The following is a 15,128-nucleotide window of genomic DNA, read 5'->3' as shown; positions in this document are numbered from 1 at the left end:
TACTCTGACATTCCAAAGGTATGTCATCCTAGATGCAAAAAGACAAGAGACAGGCTCAGTTAAGGCGAAGATTGACCTTTGTCAGGGACGATACTGACTACCTTCCATGACCCGCCTTTGGCTAGAAAGTTTACATTTCTAATCATCGTCTGTGGTTACTTTAGGTCTCTGAGTTTGTGAAGCTGCCATGTAGGCCTCCCCTGAGCTTGTCAGGTTCAGTATGTCACCTCTTTTTCGTCCACAAAAGCAAAGCCAAAACATTTCAAATTTGACTTAGTCTTCTTCCTGCTCTCTGTGTGGACCTGCCTCAGGCTGGACGCCGGCCACAGGAAAGGGAAACAAGGCTCTTTACTCTCTTACAGTTCACCTACTCTCCCACTGGTGCCTAAGGGTGAGCAGCAATGTCAAGGGCTTGCTGGAGTTTTTACATAAAGTTATGGGAAGTTTAAAGGGGCAATAGAAGACAGAAATAAAGCCACTTAAAAATTGTTCAAAATGTTCATTACATGTGTCCTCCCCACTCTTATCAGGCCAGGAAGGCAGGATCCTTAGCTTAATCATCTTTGATTCACCAGTTTCAGAACGCAGAGCCTAAAGCATAGAGGCACCAAATAAATGTTTGTTGGGTGACTGGAAGCTAAAACACAGGTTTCTTTACCTCAGAATTTAACCTTCTTTCTATCACACATTTTGAGTGAGATAGAACACAAAAGAATGAGGAACATACAGGGGAATGGTATGCCTGGGAACAGATCTTCCCTCCCTCCCTCCCCCACACTCCAATCACGTTGGTTTCCTCTACACCAGGATAGACTCTGTAGGGGTTCAGAATGAATCACCCCAAGATGTGCCTCTGTGGTATGTGGATTATTTTGATTTAAAGGTAACCGAGACCCTGCAGGCTCACGAGAAGCTTCTACCTCTCCCCTAAAGAATTTAAATTAGGGGTCTTGCCCATAACCAGCACCAGAAGTTGCTTTTTATGATCTATCTATAGGGCAAAGCAAACTTGTAATTACTGAGCAACTGTTCATCTTACTGTCCTTTGAATGACGTTCCTCTCTTCTGAAGCCAAGTCTCCTTACCTCATCCTTAGCTCAGAATGCCATCTACACAGTCTGTCCAGGGGTATCTAACCATGAAATGTGAAAAAGGTAATATTTAAAAAATACCAAATACAAGAAACGCTGTACATAGGACAGTGACACCTCAGTCCCCTTTGAAGCAGGCACTTCAAACAGTTGGAACTTCACACAGTTTCCCAATCCCCATCAGCTACCTCACTGTATTTTCCTGAATCTCATCAATGGTCTAAAATCTCTTCCCCTTCAAAAATAATTTCAGTTGTGGGGAAAGCCATAAGTTGCAGGGCTCCAAATCTGGGCTGGAGGGGGACTGAGTCACCTGGGTGATTTGATGTTTTGCCAGAAAACTCTGCCTGAGATGTGATGCATGAGCAGGCACATTGTGATGATGAAGCTGCCAGTCACCAGTCACCCACAGCTGTGGCCTTCTGAATTATTGGAATAGTTTCCACAGAGGAATATTCAAGCTTAATGCAAAATTTGATGCAGATTCATTGCTATACTTGCTCAGTCATTTTGAATGTGACCTCTACACAATACACATGCTCACTCAATGGCGTCTACCACCCCCACTGACTAGGACAATGAAGTCATCATTGTTCACACATATGCATTCCAGTCCACTCTCTTTGGCTGCCAGGTTCCATCGATGCTGTGCAAACTGTTCTTATATTAACAACGTCTGGAATTTTCTGGACAGACCTTGTCATACACCTATTTCCCTGTCTCTGAATCTCTCATGTATGTGGGGTCTCTGACTCACACAGGTGGGGTTCTCATATGTACATAAGTAATGAATTTGGTTATTTTCTCTTGTTAATCTGTCTCATGCAGATTTAATTATTGCACCATCTAAAAGAAGTGAGAAAAAAAGCTCCTCTTTCATAACCCACGAAAGAATTTAGATATCTCCTTTCCTTCTTTTTAGGAAGAATAAGCAGTAATAATCAAATAGGGAATTGCATTTACTATGGTAATCATTTCACTTTTAATTTTTTATTGAAATAATAAATGCATATAAATATTCAGCTGGGAGCATTTTCATGACTGGATATACCTGTGTTACCAGCACCCAGATCAAGAAACATCTTCAGCACTTCAGAAACTCCTCTCTTGAATCTTCCAGTCATTCTTCTCCACCCTTAGGGTAACTGCTATCCCTGAGTTCTAACAGAACAATTGAATTTTTTCTTCGTATATATAAAAACATCAGTATGTGTTGGCAACTGCCCTGCCTGTTATCAGAAGCTGTAACCCCCATGGCTAAGGCTGAGTAAACAAAGAGACCTTGGGACCGTAAGCCACTAAGGAGACAAACCTCCCTGGCAGGGGTGCTGCTTTTGCTCCTTTTTACTTCACCCTGCTTGGCCCTGGACAGATGACCGGTTATCCAATGACAGGTAAGAGTCCTCAAGGGAGGGATGACCAAAGACAGGCATGGTCACAAAGGGACCCTCAGGGAAGGACTTGGGGGCTGTAGAAAGAGGGGGTGATGGATTCTCACCCCTCGGCTTTGACCGAGCCTGAGTCCTCATTCTGTCTGTGAGAAGTCTCCTGATCTCTTGTCTGCCTTACTTCCCCTGCCTGACTTAAGCCTGAAACAATGACAAAGAACAGTGCAGTGCTGGGCAGGAATGGGTGGGTTCCTGTGGGGCATTAGGCCTAAGAAAGAATGCATAAAATCCTGTGAAATCTGCTTTGCTAAGAAAACCCTCAATTTAAATGATAAGGGTCCAAGCATAAAATGAGTTTGTTTCCCAAAGTTTTATAGCCCTTTAGCTAACTGACCCTGACTCAGAATAAGCCCTCGTAGTTCTTTGAATATTATCTATTGTTTGATCATTACTGCCTGACAATGATGAACGCAGACCTTCCTTGAGGTAACGCTCCCAGAAAAGCAATAAAAGCCTGTCCAGGCAAGGGTTAGGGTGCTCTCTCATTCAGAGAGTGGCCCTGCCATCCCTTATCTCCACAGGACTTCTACAGTCCGTGTGGTTTTGCTGGTTGCAGCCACAACACCATGGACACTGCTGGTCAGAGTCCGCATCAGATATGTACTCTTTCATGTCTGACTTCTTTTGCTCAATATTGTCATGAGGCTCACCCATCCTGAGTGCAGGTGTGCACTTTCATTCTCATTACTACATAGTATCTCCATTGCGTGACTATTCCACAATGTGTTTATCCAGCATATTGCTGAAGGGCATTTGGGTACTTTCCAGTTCGAGGTCATGATGAAGAGAGCTGGTTATGAACATTTCTTTTGAGTATATACCTACACATGGAATCAATGAGTCAAAGAATATATATTCAACCGTAGTAGGTTTTACAAAGTGGTTGTACCAGTTTATGTTCCCTCCAACAAAATGAGAGTTCTAGCTGTACCACAAATCCTTCCACATTTAATATTTTCTATTGTGTTTCACTTCAGCTATTCTGATAGGTGTGGTTCCCAGAATAGTTTTAATTTGCATTTCTGTCATGACTAAAGAAGCACATTTTCAGATGTTTACTGGCTATTTGGATATTCTTTTTCATGAAGTTGTAACCAAGCAGACATAGGCCTGATCATGCGGTGCCTTGGTGCTGTGACCCATCAATCAGTATTGGAAGGGACAGGTCTTTATTTACAGTATTCCAACCTTGAGAGGCAGGGCTCAGAACACTTATGCTCAGAGCCCTCCTTTCCAATGAGACCCAGTGAAAAGCAAACCCAATAGTTCCCCATATTCTTATCTTAAGCCAGCTGCGCAACAGTTCTCCAGTCTCTCTGGAAGGTGCCAAAGTCACTATTTTCACGTAACAGCTCTCTCCTTTAGGATGTGGAGTATGTTGTCATTAGCTGCCATGTAATAGTCCAGGAAAGCATGTCAACATTGTGCACTGAATCATGGTGAAGTTCAAGGAAGACATAAGACTCGAGAGTCCAGATAGAGTCTGGGTTTGCAAGGCCAAAGGTCAGCATCTTGCAAGGGAGAGTCTTTGGAATCAGCTAGAGCAGGCATGATAGGAGCAGCATGTCTCCCTACTACGCCAGGCCTCCTGGCCAGGTCCTGACTACAAACTGCATACCGTATTTTTCTGTGTATAATGTGCACCCACATTTTTGGTCCAAACATTCAGGAAAAAATCTTTCTTTTCAATCTTTTCATCCAATGATTTATTTATTTATTTATTTATTTATACTTACATAAGTGTTTTTGTATTATAAAGGAATTTTAGCATTTATTTTTGAACATATGTTACAAGAAATTTTATGGAACAATCATTACAAAAAACAACAGATATAAGGTATAAGAAATTTTAATTAGCCCTGGCTGGTATAGGTCAGTGGATTGAGTGTGGGCCTGTGAAGCAAAGGATCACTGGTTCGATTCCCAGTCAGGGCACATGCCTGGGTTGCAGGCCAGGTCCCCAGTGGGGGACACATGAGAGGCAACTACACATTGATGTTTCGCTCCCTCTCTTTCTCCTTCCCGTCCCCTCTCTCTTAAAATAAATTTAAAAAAAAAAGAAAAAGAAATTTTAATTAGTACTATCCATGTATAGTGCACACCTTTATTTTTCCCTCAAAAATCTGGGCAAAAAAGTGCACATCATACACAGCAAAATACAGTAGTTGCTTGCTTACTTCTCCCTCTCACATGGCCGCTACATCATTCCTCCCTCACAGCTCTCCTACTCCCTTCTAAGCCACATGGCCAAATTCCCTCATGGCTGCCAGCCCTGGGTTTAAATCCTGCCCTGGAGCTTCCTACAATGTCTCATCTCCAACTCCTCCCACAATGAGCTACATTTGCCAGTTCTCCTGTATTGTTTACGTTCTCTCAGCTTTCTTCCACAGTCAGGGCACAGGTGACTCAGTGATCCAGGGGAAACTGCCTCCCCTGGCTACTACAGGAGTCAGGGTCTGCACTTAAAGCCACACCGACCTTGGCCTGAGATAGCAACACAGCTATTAAATTAGCTTCAAAGTTAACATTGTAATGTAAAGTATCAATCCTGTTATCTGCTTTCCCGGCATTCCTCAACAAAGGTTTGTAAGGGTTTCCTCCTATTTCCCTGGGAGCGCCCCTCACTCTGTTCCCTGTTACAAAGTGGCCGTTCAGATCTTTTGCCCATTTTTCTGTTGGGTTGAAGGTCTTTTTAAAGTTGATGTGCAGGTACTTGTTTTACAAATCTTTGGATTCACAAATCTTTTTTAAAAATATTTTTAAAGGCTTTATATTATTTATTTTTAGCCAGAGAGGAAGGGAGGGAGAAAGAAATAGAGAGAAACATCAATGTGTAGTTGCCTCTCATGTGGCCTTCACTGGGGACCTGGCCCTCAACCCAGGCATGTGCCTGACTAGGGATCAAACCAGCGACCCTTTGGTTGACAGCCCACACTCAATCTCCTGAGTTACACCAGCCAGGGCAGATTCACAAATCTGAAATATGTAAGTTTTTAAACCTGTTGCCCATAGCTTTAGTAAAAAAATCCCAAAATCTTCAGTCAGAGAGCAGTCGTGAAGCTGTTGAATGGCCATAGCTCAGCACTTCCTGTTGCTCCAGTTACTTCAATTACCTGTTGGGTTTTTTCTTCTCTAGAAAAAAATCTCAGTTCACTGGCTGAACAAGTTATAGCTTTGCCATCACCGCACAAATAATGGTTCCTCAAACTCTACTATTTTCTTCTATCTCTCGCTAATCTTCCTACCTTCATCTGGAACCTATCATTAAATTTTTTGAGGTTAGTTTTCTGACTGTTACAGAATGAAAAATGTACCCATCTTATAGGGTCGTTGTGAGAATTAAATGAGCTCATGTGTGCAAAGGGTTTAAAACTGTACCTGGCACTGAGTAAACTACTACTGGCACCATTATTATTCCAAAGTGCTCTTGCTCTGGAAGACTACATCGACTATGTAGTTTCCCCATCCCCCTTTAAGATTCTCTTCCTATAAATTAAAACAATGAGACACCATTAAAAAATCTAAATGGCAAGGATTAAGAAACCAATGGTTGCATTGGTTGGGTTGCATTGACAATAGCAACTCTCATACACTGGCTGTGGTTAGAAATCTTTCCAAACAGCAGTTAGGCAATGCTTATCAATGGCCTTTGACTCATTAATTTTGAAACAAGTAGAATAAAATGTTCCCCCCAGTTACTCTTGTCCAGGCAAGCCCTACCCAAACAAATTGCTCCACGGAGTGGAGCCCTGCCAGCACTATGGCAGTTATCAATAGGTAGCTATAAATCAATGGTCCAGGAATTAGCCTGACTTTTAAGTTTGGTTTTCAGACCTGAAGGCAAGCCACAAATCCCAGAGACAAACTCGATACCTGGTTAGGAAGGTCCCTTTCTACATTTCATAAACGCTGTACAACTTCAGAATGCTTCACTTCACGGACGTATACTGTAGGAGACCATTCTGCGTGGCATGGGCCCAGCCCCACCGTGGCAAACATTTACTGCAAAGTAACTTTCTAAAATCCTTGCTAAACCTTCCAAGGACCAGTGTAACCGGTTCAACTACTTTTGCCTTTTCATTTGCGAATATCCGTCTTCTGTGATGTGATTAGCGGCATTGGCTCCTTTGTTTTCTGTAAAATGTAACCACCTAAACCACCTAGTCCATGTGAATGTCTCACTTCATACATAATGATGTGGACACTGCAGGCCGGTGTCCACATCAGTATATCCTGTTGTATACTGGGACGCCAGTGTTCCAAAAAGGGACAAGTGTGCTAACCTATGTATGTTACAGAACAACAGGGGGGGCAATATTTGGCCCACCCAGGGATGCCAAAAACTGTTAGAACAATTACCCCCCTGCCCCGCCCGGCAAGGACGGTATACTAATACTGTCTGGACTACCTACTGGGCTCATCTGTCCACCAACAGAGGAAAGACATCTCTCGATGACAGAGATTTGTGAAAAGGAAAGGAAAGGTTTATTTAAAGCTATACAGACTTAAAGTAGTGACCCAATGTCCCCATTAAAATACCGAAGTCCTTTAGGATACCCAAAGACGCACACAGCACTCCCTTCTTCCCTGCCCTAATTCGGGGTACTGTATCTCAGGAAAAGAAGCACACATCCGTGTTTCAGGCCGCTGGCACCATCAGCTGTATTGCTGTCCAGGCAGGATCTCTAATTACTCCAAAGCCATGTGGCACCTTCTCATGGCCTACTGGCAAGAGTTCTTTGTTCTCATTTTCTAGGCAAAGTCTCTCCTGCTTCCCAGGCCACGAGGCCAAAGGGAGCACCCCAAAGCCGTGTGGGCTTCTTCTACTAAAGCTTCAGGGGTCTGCAGTAGGGCCAAAACCGCGTGGTTCTTTCCTTCCCATGGCTGTGGGGGTCCCCACTCTGCCAGAAGCGTGTAGCTTTCTCTCTGCACTGCCACAGCCACATGGTTTCCTTTCTTTAAAATGCCTGCTGTATCTGGGTTTAAATCCCCGCACCAATCTTCCTCTGTACCCCCATTTCTGACTCCTCTCACGATCAGTTACACCTGCCAGCATTCCTGTATTATTCCAAGTTTACTGGGCTGCCATTGTGAGTCTGGGCAGGCGTGGCCCCATGTCGTGGAGCCAATCATCTCCAAGCTCCTGTCCACTACCTTCTCCCCGGCTCCAAACTTGGCCACTCCTATTTAACATATCTATGAAACCAGTTAAAGGGTATAGATATGTTAAATAATCATTCCAGAGGTTAGCTGCAAAACTGTTGCTGTGCAAAACAGCTCTCAATGGCCTTGCTCCATTCGTTTCTTCCCCCTGGGGGGAGGGGGGAGGACATCTTATATTTCTCTCCAATATTCCTATACACTTTGAATTCTGGACACCATTCCAAATCTTTTTTTTTGGGGGGGGCCCTGGCTGCACCCTGTATCACTCTCATGCAGGCACTGTAACTGGAGGGACCTGCACCCAGTTACGTCTTGGGTGGAAGTCACTTCCATCCTTCTGGCTCAGAGCATGGCCACAGCTACTGAACATATCTATGAAACCTGTTAAAGGTTATAGATATGATAAATGACCATTCCAGAGGTTAGCTGCAAAACTGTTGCTATGCAAAACAGCTCTCAAAGGCCCTGCTTCATTTGTCCCTTCCCCCAACTCACACCTGTGGGGGGTGTTAAGGGGTGAGGACAGCTTATGTCTTTCTAATATTTCCTGGACACCCTGAGTTCTGGACACCATCCAAATCCCTTTTTGGGGCCCCTCTTGGCTGCACCCTGTTACACCTACTCCTTTCCCAAACTATAAAACCTCCTAAGCCCCCCATTTGGGGCCCGGAACCTGAGGCCCTATTTCAGTGTTCTCACCTTCTGCAGAGCTTCCATGACTCTGCCGTTGTTTTTATCATTGTCCCTGGTCTAAATTCTATTATGTCAGGAGACAAGAACCCAAACAGATGCGTAACAATTTCAGAAAGTGGAAGGCCGTCAAAGACTTTTCCACAAAGCAGACATCACTCTGCCATTTATAACAACATATTTGGGGGGGGGACCCACCAAATAAGTAATTAGTTTAGATATGGTGATCTCTAAGCTAGAATATTGCCTAGACATTACAAATGTATTCAAATAATTTTGAGAGAAAATGTAACACCATAGGGTTAAGTGACGACACCAGGTGTAAAACTGTAAATACAGTGCGATCCTGAGACAGCATTAGGGACTTGGGCCTGGGACCCCAAGTGTGCCCAATGGCCAGATGGAACCTGGGTTAAGTTGGTCACAAGGATGTCACTATTGTGCTTGTTTTGGCAGCACACATACAAAAATTGGCTCCACACAGAGATTAGCATAGCCCCTGTGCAAGAATTGTTACCGAACAACAAGAGGTCCGAGGGAGGGGCAATACAATATTTGGCCCACCTAGGGATGCCCAAAACTGCTATACAACAGGGACCCCTCCCAAAAACAAAATACTAAAATCTACTGGGCCCTTCTGTCCGCTGCCAATTGGAAAGACATCTCTTAATGCCAGAGATTTGTGAAAAGGAAACAAAATGTTTATTTAATGCTATTCAGGCCTAATGCCACCACTAAAATAGCAAAGTCCTTTAGGGTATACACCTACATCCACACAGTGCTCCCTTCTCCCACTGTCCCAACTCCGGGTACCAGAAATCAGGAAAAGAGCAGACGTCCCTTTTTCAGGCCGCTGGTGCCATCAGCTGTGTCACTGTGCAGGATCTCGAGTTAATCCAAAGTACCGTGGTACCCTCTCATGGTCCACTGGCAAGAGTCCTTTGTACCCAGTTCCAGTCAAAGTCTCTGTTGCTTTTCAGGCCCCGCGGCCAAAGGGGGCACCCCAAAGCCGCGTGGGCCTCTTCTACCAAAGCTGCAGGGGTCCGCATTCCACCAAAAGCATGTGGCTGTCTTCTTCACCTGGCTGCAGGGATCTCCATTCTGGCAAAGCTGCGTGGTTTTTCCCTTTCACCTGGGAAAGAGGGGGTCCGCACCCTGCCAAAACCACGTGGCTCCCTCTTTCACCTCACCAAGAGGGGGTCCTCACTCTGCTGAAACCGCGTGGCTCTCTCTTCATCTGGCCAAGCGGGGGCCCTTCATGTCTTGGAGCCAGTCTTTTCCAAGCTCTCACCTAGGCACTCTCACTCCGGAGCGCAGCCCCTAGTTACATTCTGAGTCCAAGCCCTTCTCACTCAGGAGAGCAGCCCCTAGTTCCCATCTTGAGTCCCTGCCTCAACCTTCTCCCTTCTGCTCCAAAACTTGGCCACAGCTATTTAACATATCTATGAAACCAGTTAAAGGTTATAGATATGTTAAATAATCATTCCAGAGGTTAGCTGCAAAACTGTTGCTATGCAAAACAGCTCTCAATGGCCTGGCTCCATTCGTTTCTTCCCCCTGGGGGGAGGGGTGAGGACATCTTATATGTCTCTCCAATATTCTTATACACTTTGAATTCTGGACACCATTCCAAATCTTTTTTGGGGGCCCCCCCTGGCTGCGCCCTGTATCAGAATGACATGCAAACTCGGAAGTGCTCCATATTTTTTAGACTGTCATCACCCCTCCACTGCCTACTCGGAAAGATAGCAGTGCTGATTTTATCCCTCTTCCAAATGTCTGAGTCCTTGCAGATGTTCAAACTACTGATCTGCATGAGCATTTCGGCAAGGTTTGACTGCTAGAGTATATCACCTTCCTAAAGTGGGGATCATACTGAGCAACAGGGCCATCTTGCCCCCACAGTGCAGGTAGTTGAGATAGTTGCCAAGCAACCCAACAAAAAAAGGAAGTAACACCCCTCCGGGACGTGGAAAATTCCTCACCCCCAGCGCTTCACAGGCCTGCCTTGTCCCCAGCTTATAAAGGGAAGCTAAGCAGAACCAGCCCCTGAACCAGTCCCTTCTCTTCCTTTGGGCTGCCTCCCTGGTGCTCTAGCATAAGCTTGATAAAACTTGTCTGGAAATTTCTTTGGGGATATCTTGAGTTCTATCTTGTGGAACCCAAGAACCCCAATGCTAGAACAATCCCAACTGTGTAAAACAAAATCAAACAAAAAACACACATTCAGACAAAAGATGGAAAAAAGACATCTACTAAAATGTAAGGCGGGGGAGCACAGGGACTCTGCCCCGGAAATGGAGGATGGGTTGGGAAGCCCAAGGACCGTGCAAGAGCAGCAGCTGCACTGTGGCCGCCCAGTCAATGTATGTCACCCTGGCAACCAGGAAGGGGCACCCACACCGGCCACGCAGATATTCTGGGGGAAGCCTTTAAATAGGAGCATGTGGAACTGTGGTCCTGTTTGGGTCTCCCCTTCTTCCTGGCTTCAGGGGGTGGAGTACCTGTGTCCGGGCCTAGGGGACCATGTGGTCCAGGAGTGTTCCCAGGGCCCGTATCCTGCAGAGGAAGCTGCTGCCATCACCCACGGTCTGCCCACGCCCCCAGCGCCAGCCTGTTAGTGTGCTGCTAGCGCTCCACCTGCTCCAGTCCAGGCAGGCCTAGGGGATGTTTGTTGCCCCTCCTGAAGGCAGCACAGCAAGAAGACAGGTGTTAAAAGGGAAGACACCAGAAACGGGGGACCGTGGACACCTTGTGGCCGGGAGACAAGCCCAGCCGCCTCCACCCCCCGCCCCGCTATGGAAAGCCACAGCACTAAGTGAACTGTGCCATGTGACGCATTGGAGGGCAGCACCCAGAGGAAGAGGACAGCACACCAGGAGCTGGACGCCTGGAGCATGGGCTCTGAAAGATGCCTAAAGCCAGACAGCAACTGGAAAACAGCTATGCCACCTGTATTTCTTAAAGGACGATACTGTTCTGTGGGGGAAGAGGTTCCTGGAGCAACCTTGAACTGAGCTAGCGGCAGGGTGATTTTCTTTGGGTGTCTTAGAAGAAAGAGCTTTGAGGCAGAAACCTGTCATTATTTCAAACTGTATAGACTTTGAATAAAAGATTCCTTTCCTTTCCACCAAACTCTGCCTCCAGAGTTTTTGCCTGTTGACAAGTGAAGGACCCCACTGGTTGTTTGGTAGAAAAAAAAATTTACTGTGCTCGTCTCTGATTAGTAAGATTATAATTTTTTTCTCTTCTATACCTCTTATTTTCTAAATTTTATGTAATGAATACGTTACCTTAAAAGTCAAAAGAGAAAAGGTTATTTCAAAATCTATTGCTATGTATGCTATAGTCCAGGGTGTATAACCAAGAGAAATTGCTTGCTAATCATTGAGGAAGTACACTTGTGAATGGCCAGTGTTTGCATTTTAATGCATCACTGTATGGGGGAAAATGAGAAAGAAATCTTGTTCAACATATCTTATTAGTCTATTATAAAACCAACCATAGGCCCTGGCTGGTGTGGCTCAGTGGATTGAACACTGGCCTGCAAACCAAAGGGTCACCGGTTTGATTCTCAGTCTGGGCACATGCCTGGGTTGCAGACCAGGTCCCCAGTAGGGAGTGTGCGAGAGGCAACTGTAGATTGATGTATGTTTCCTCTCCCTCCCTTCCCACCAAAAATAAATAAATAAAATAAAATAAACAACGTTAGGCTCCAATTGTATCAGTCATTACATGTAATATTACATACGTGATCACAACAGAAATGTGGGGATCTGTATCCATAACATCAGTTCCTAATGAGTTTATTGTCTACTAATCCTATATGATATCACTATTTAAAATGCAGCTTGATGAGACCAAGAGGAAATCATAGAATCCCTATTATTTTTGGGACCCCAGGTATGATTTGAAAACCATACTCAGCTCTAAAGAAATGTTCTGAGCCCTTTTGAAACTTGCTTGTTCCTAGCAATAGGGAGATCAGTAGTTTGAAGGAAAACGTTACTACGCTGATGGTATTTATTCAATAAATGTTCACCATGAGTTAAAGGGTAGAATGTGTAATGGGGACAGGTAATTCAGCCTGAGTAGCTTTTCAAAGCAAGTGCCACTGAGCTGGTTTCTGAAGGATCAATAAGGGAGAAGAAAGGGAAGAAGTTCCAGGCAGAAAAAACAGTGTATGCAAGGTTAGGAAGGTATTATAAAGTGTTAGAAAATATTTTGACATTGCCTGGCTTTCTCACACCCATTCATATGAGGCAGTATATGTATTTTTTAGTGTCAAGTGAAGGTAATGGACTGGGAAGATTCCTTAAAGTTCTTTATTTGAGAATTCTATGATGATGTATTGAAAATTCTGTTGTGCCATAGGTGTTTGCCATGTATAATTCCAAATGCAAATAGCCAAGCAAGATAAGAATTTCAAAAATTTGCAAATAAATTCAATTTGAAACAAAATATACTATATAAGTATGGAAATATGTGATATTTTTATTAATTTTTCGAACACTCCAAAAGTGAAGATATGAAAAGATTCCTTTGAGTATCCAGTTAGTTTTCATTGTGTTATACTAAAATACCATTTCACTCTTACTTCATTGCTAAGAAGGTAGTTTATAAACAGAAGGAATACAGTTTAAAATAATGATGATAAGAGACAGGAAAAAGGGATATCTTTCAGAGACTATTGTGTTTACTTTAAGCATTTTTCATTTATAGAAGAAACACTTGACTGTAGACTTTTTAGAAAGTAGTTATTTTTGTAATAACTTTATTAAAATATAATTCATATACTGTAACTTAAATGTACTTAACTAAAATAAAAATCATGGCCTGACTGGTGTGATTTGGTGGGTTGGGCATTGTCCTGCAAACCAAGGGGTCACTGGTTCCTGTCTTGGTCAGGGTACGTGCCTGGGTGGCAGGCCAGGTCCCCGGTTGGTGCTGTGCAGGAGGTGGCCAATTGATGTTTCTCTTTCTCCCTCCCAACCTCTCTTCCCCTCTCTCTATAAATAGAATCTTTAAAAGAAATCATGCGTACTCTTACCAGATAATACATTAAATATTTTGGTATACATCTTTTAATCTTTTTTAAAGTAGATTTTTCTTGGAGGTAAGAATCCAATTTGAAGCTACTATCCAAAAAATGAAAGTATTAATTAGACAAAATTTCACTGATTAACAAGAATATGTGTCAAAATATACCCACAATAATTACTTTGTAGAAAAGATTCAAATTTTCTGCAGTAGTTACCTTGGAAAAGATGGGAGGGGGCTTAGGTTTGTTGAGGGAATAGTGAGGCAAAAGATATTTTAACTATCTTTAATGTTCTAATTTTTAGAAAAGAATAAATTCTGTGTATTGCTTTTTTAAAAATATTTTACTGATTATGCCATTACACTAGTCCCATTTCCCCCCTTTATTCCCCTCCACCCTGCACACCCCTCCCCCACCATTCCCTCCCTTTAGTTCATGTCCATGTGTCACAAGTTCTTTAGCTTCTACATTTTCCATACTATTCTTGCCCACCCCCTATTTTCTACCTACTGTCTATGCTGCTTATTCTCTGCCCCTTCTCCCTTCTTCTCCTCCTCCCACTCCCCTGTTGCTAACCCTCCATGTGATCTCCTGATCTAGCTGTCCTCTTAGTTTGCTTGTTTTAGGTGTGGTTGTTAATAACTGTGAGTTTGCTGTCCTTTCACTGTTCATATTTCTTATCTTCTTTTCCTTAGATAAGTCCTTTTAACATTTCATATAATAAGGGCTTGGTGATGATGAACTCCTTGAACTTGACCTTATCTGAGAAGCACTTTATCTGCCCTTTTGGAACTTTTACTGAATCTTAAAAAAACGTGCTTAGAGTCCAACAATTTAACGATCATACATTGAAGACCTATGTATTTTTTAAATGTTCAGGACTATTTGGAGTTAAAGTAACAAATACTTCATTAGGAGATTAAATAATTAAGCTGCATAATTGTGTTTACATCTTTAAAGCATGTACAATTCACCTGGGATTTGGTGGCTAAATAATAGTGTTTCCTCACTGTGATAGCCTATTTAGAAAAGAGCCTTTTCTCCTCAGGAAATGAAAGGAAACGGAAATCACAAGAAAGGTTTTTAAATACTTTTAGCAAAATAATCCACACCATATCAAATTGTAATGGGAGACAACCCCCAGAATTGAGGATGGGTGGAGATGCTCCAAAGACAGCTCATGAATTCATTGCCCTAGCGACAGGGATGGCCTGTGTATGATGCAGCAAAATGAGGTGTATAGGGACTGGTGCCAAAAGCTGGGAGGGTAATTGGGTGGGAAGGACATACTGTCCTACCTATTTCTACTGTGCTGGGGGATTATGAAGGCAGTTTTAAAAAGTGGAACATGTGGAAAATGCATGCTTTTGCTCCCCCACCCCCTGGCTGGTGACCGAAGTTCCTGAGTGGTGGGCCTTGCCAGAAGGATTCCCCATACCCATTCCTGAGCATTCCAGGGGCTGCCTAGACAAGAGAACAGCATGTTCGTGTAAGAGGGCAGAGGGGATGCTTGGGCTGGGAGCTCAGAGAGCGTGGCTGGCTGGAAGCCCCACGTCCCTTCCCCAGATAGGAAGCCACGGTGGCTGTCTCCTGCCTGCAGCCCACACCAGCGCATGCCGGTTGTGTGTGGTCCCGGCATAGCCAGGGGACAGGCCCCATGCCCCTCCCTGACTACTCCAAGCTGATCAGAAGGGC

Source organism: Artibeus jamaicensis, unplaced genomic scaffold, assembly GCF_021234435.1.
Source record: "Artibeus jamaicensis isolate MK-2021 breed Jamaican fruit bat unplaced genomic scaffold, CSHL_Jam_final contig_233, whole genome shotgun sequence".
Lineage (NCBI taxonomy): Eukaryota > Metazoa > Chordata > Mammalia > Chiroptera > Phyllostomidae > Artibeus > Artibeus jamaicensis.
The sequence above is the reverse complement of the archived record's forward strand: the minus strand, read 5'-3'. Positions refer to the sequence as shown.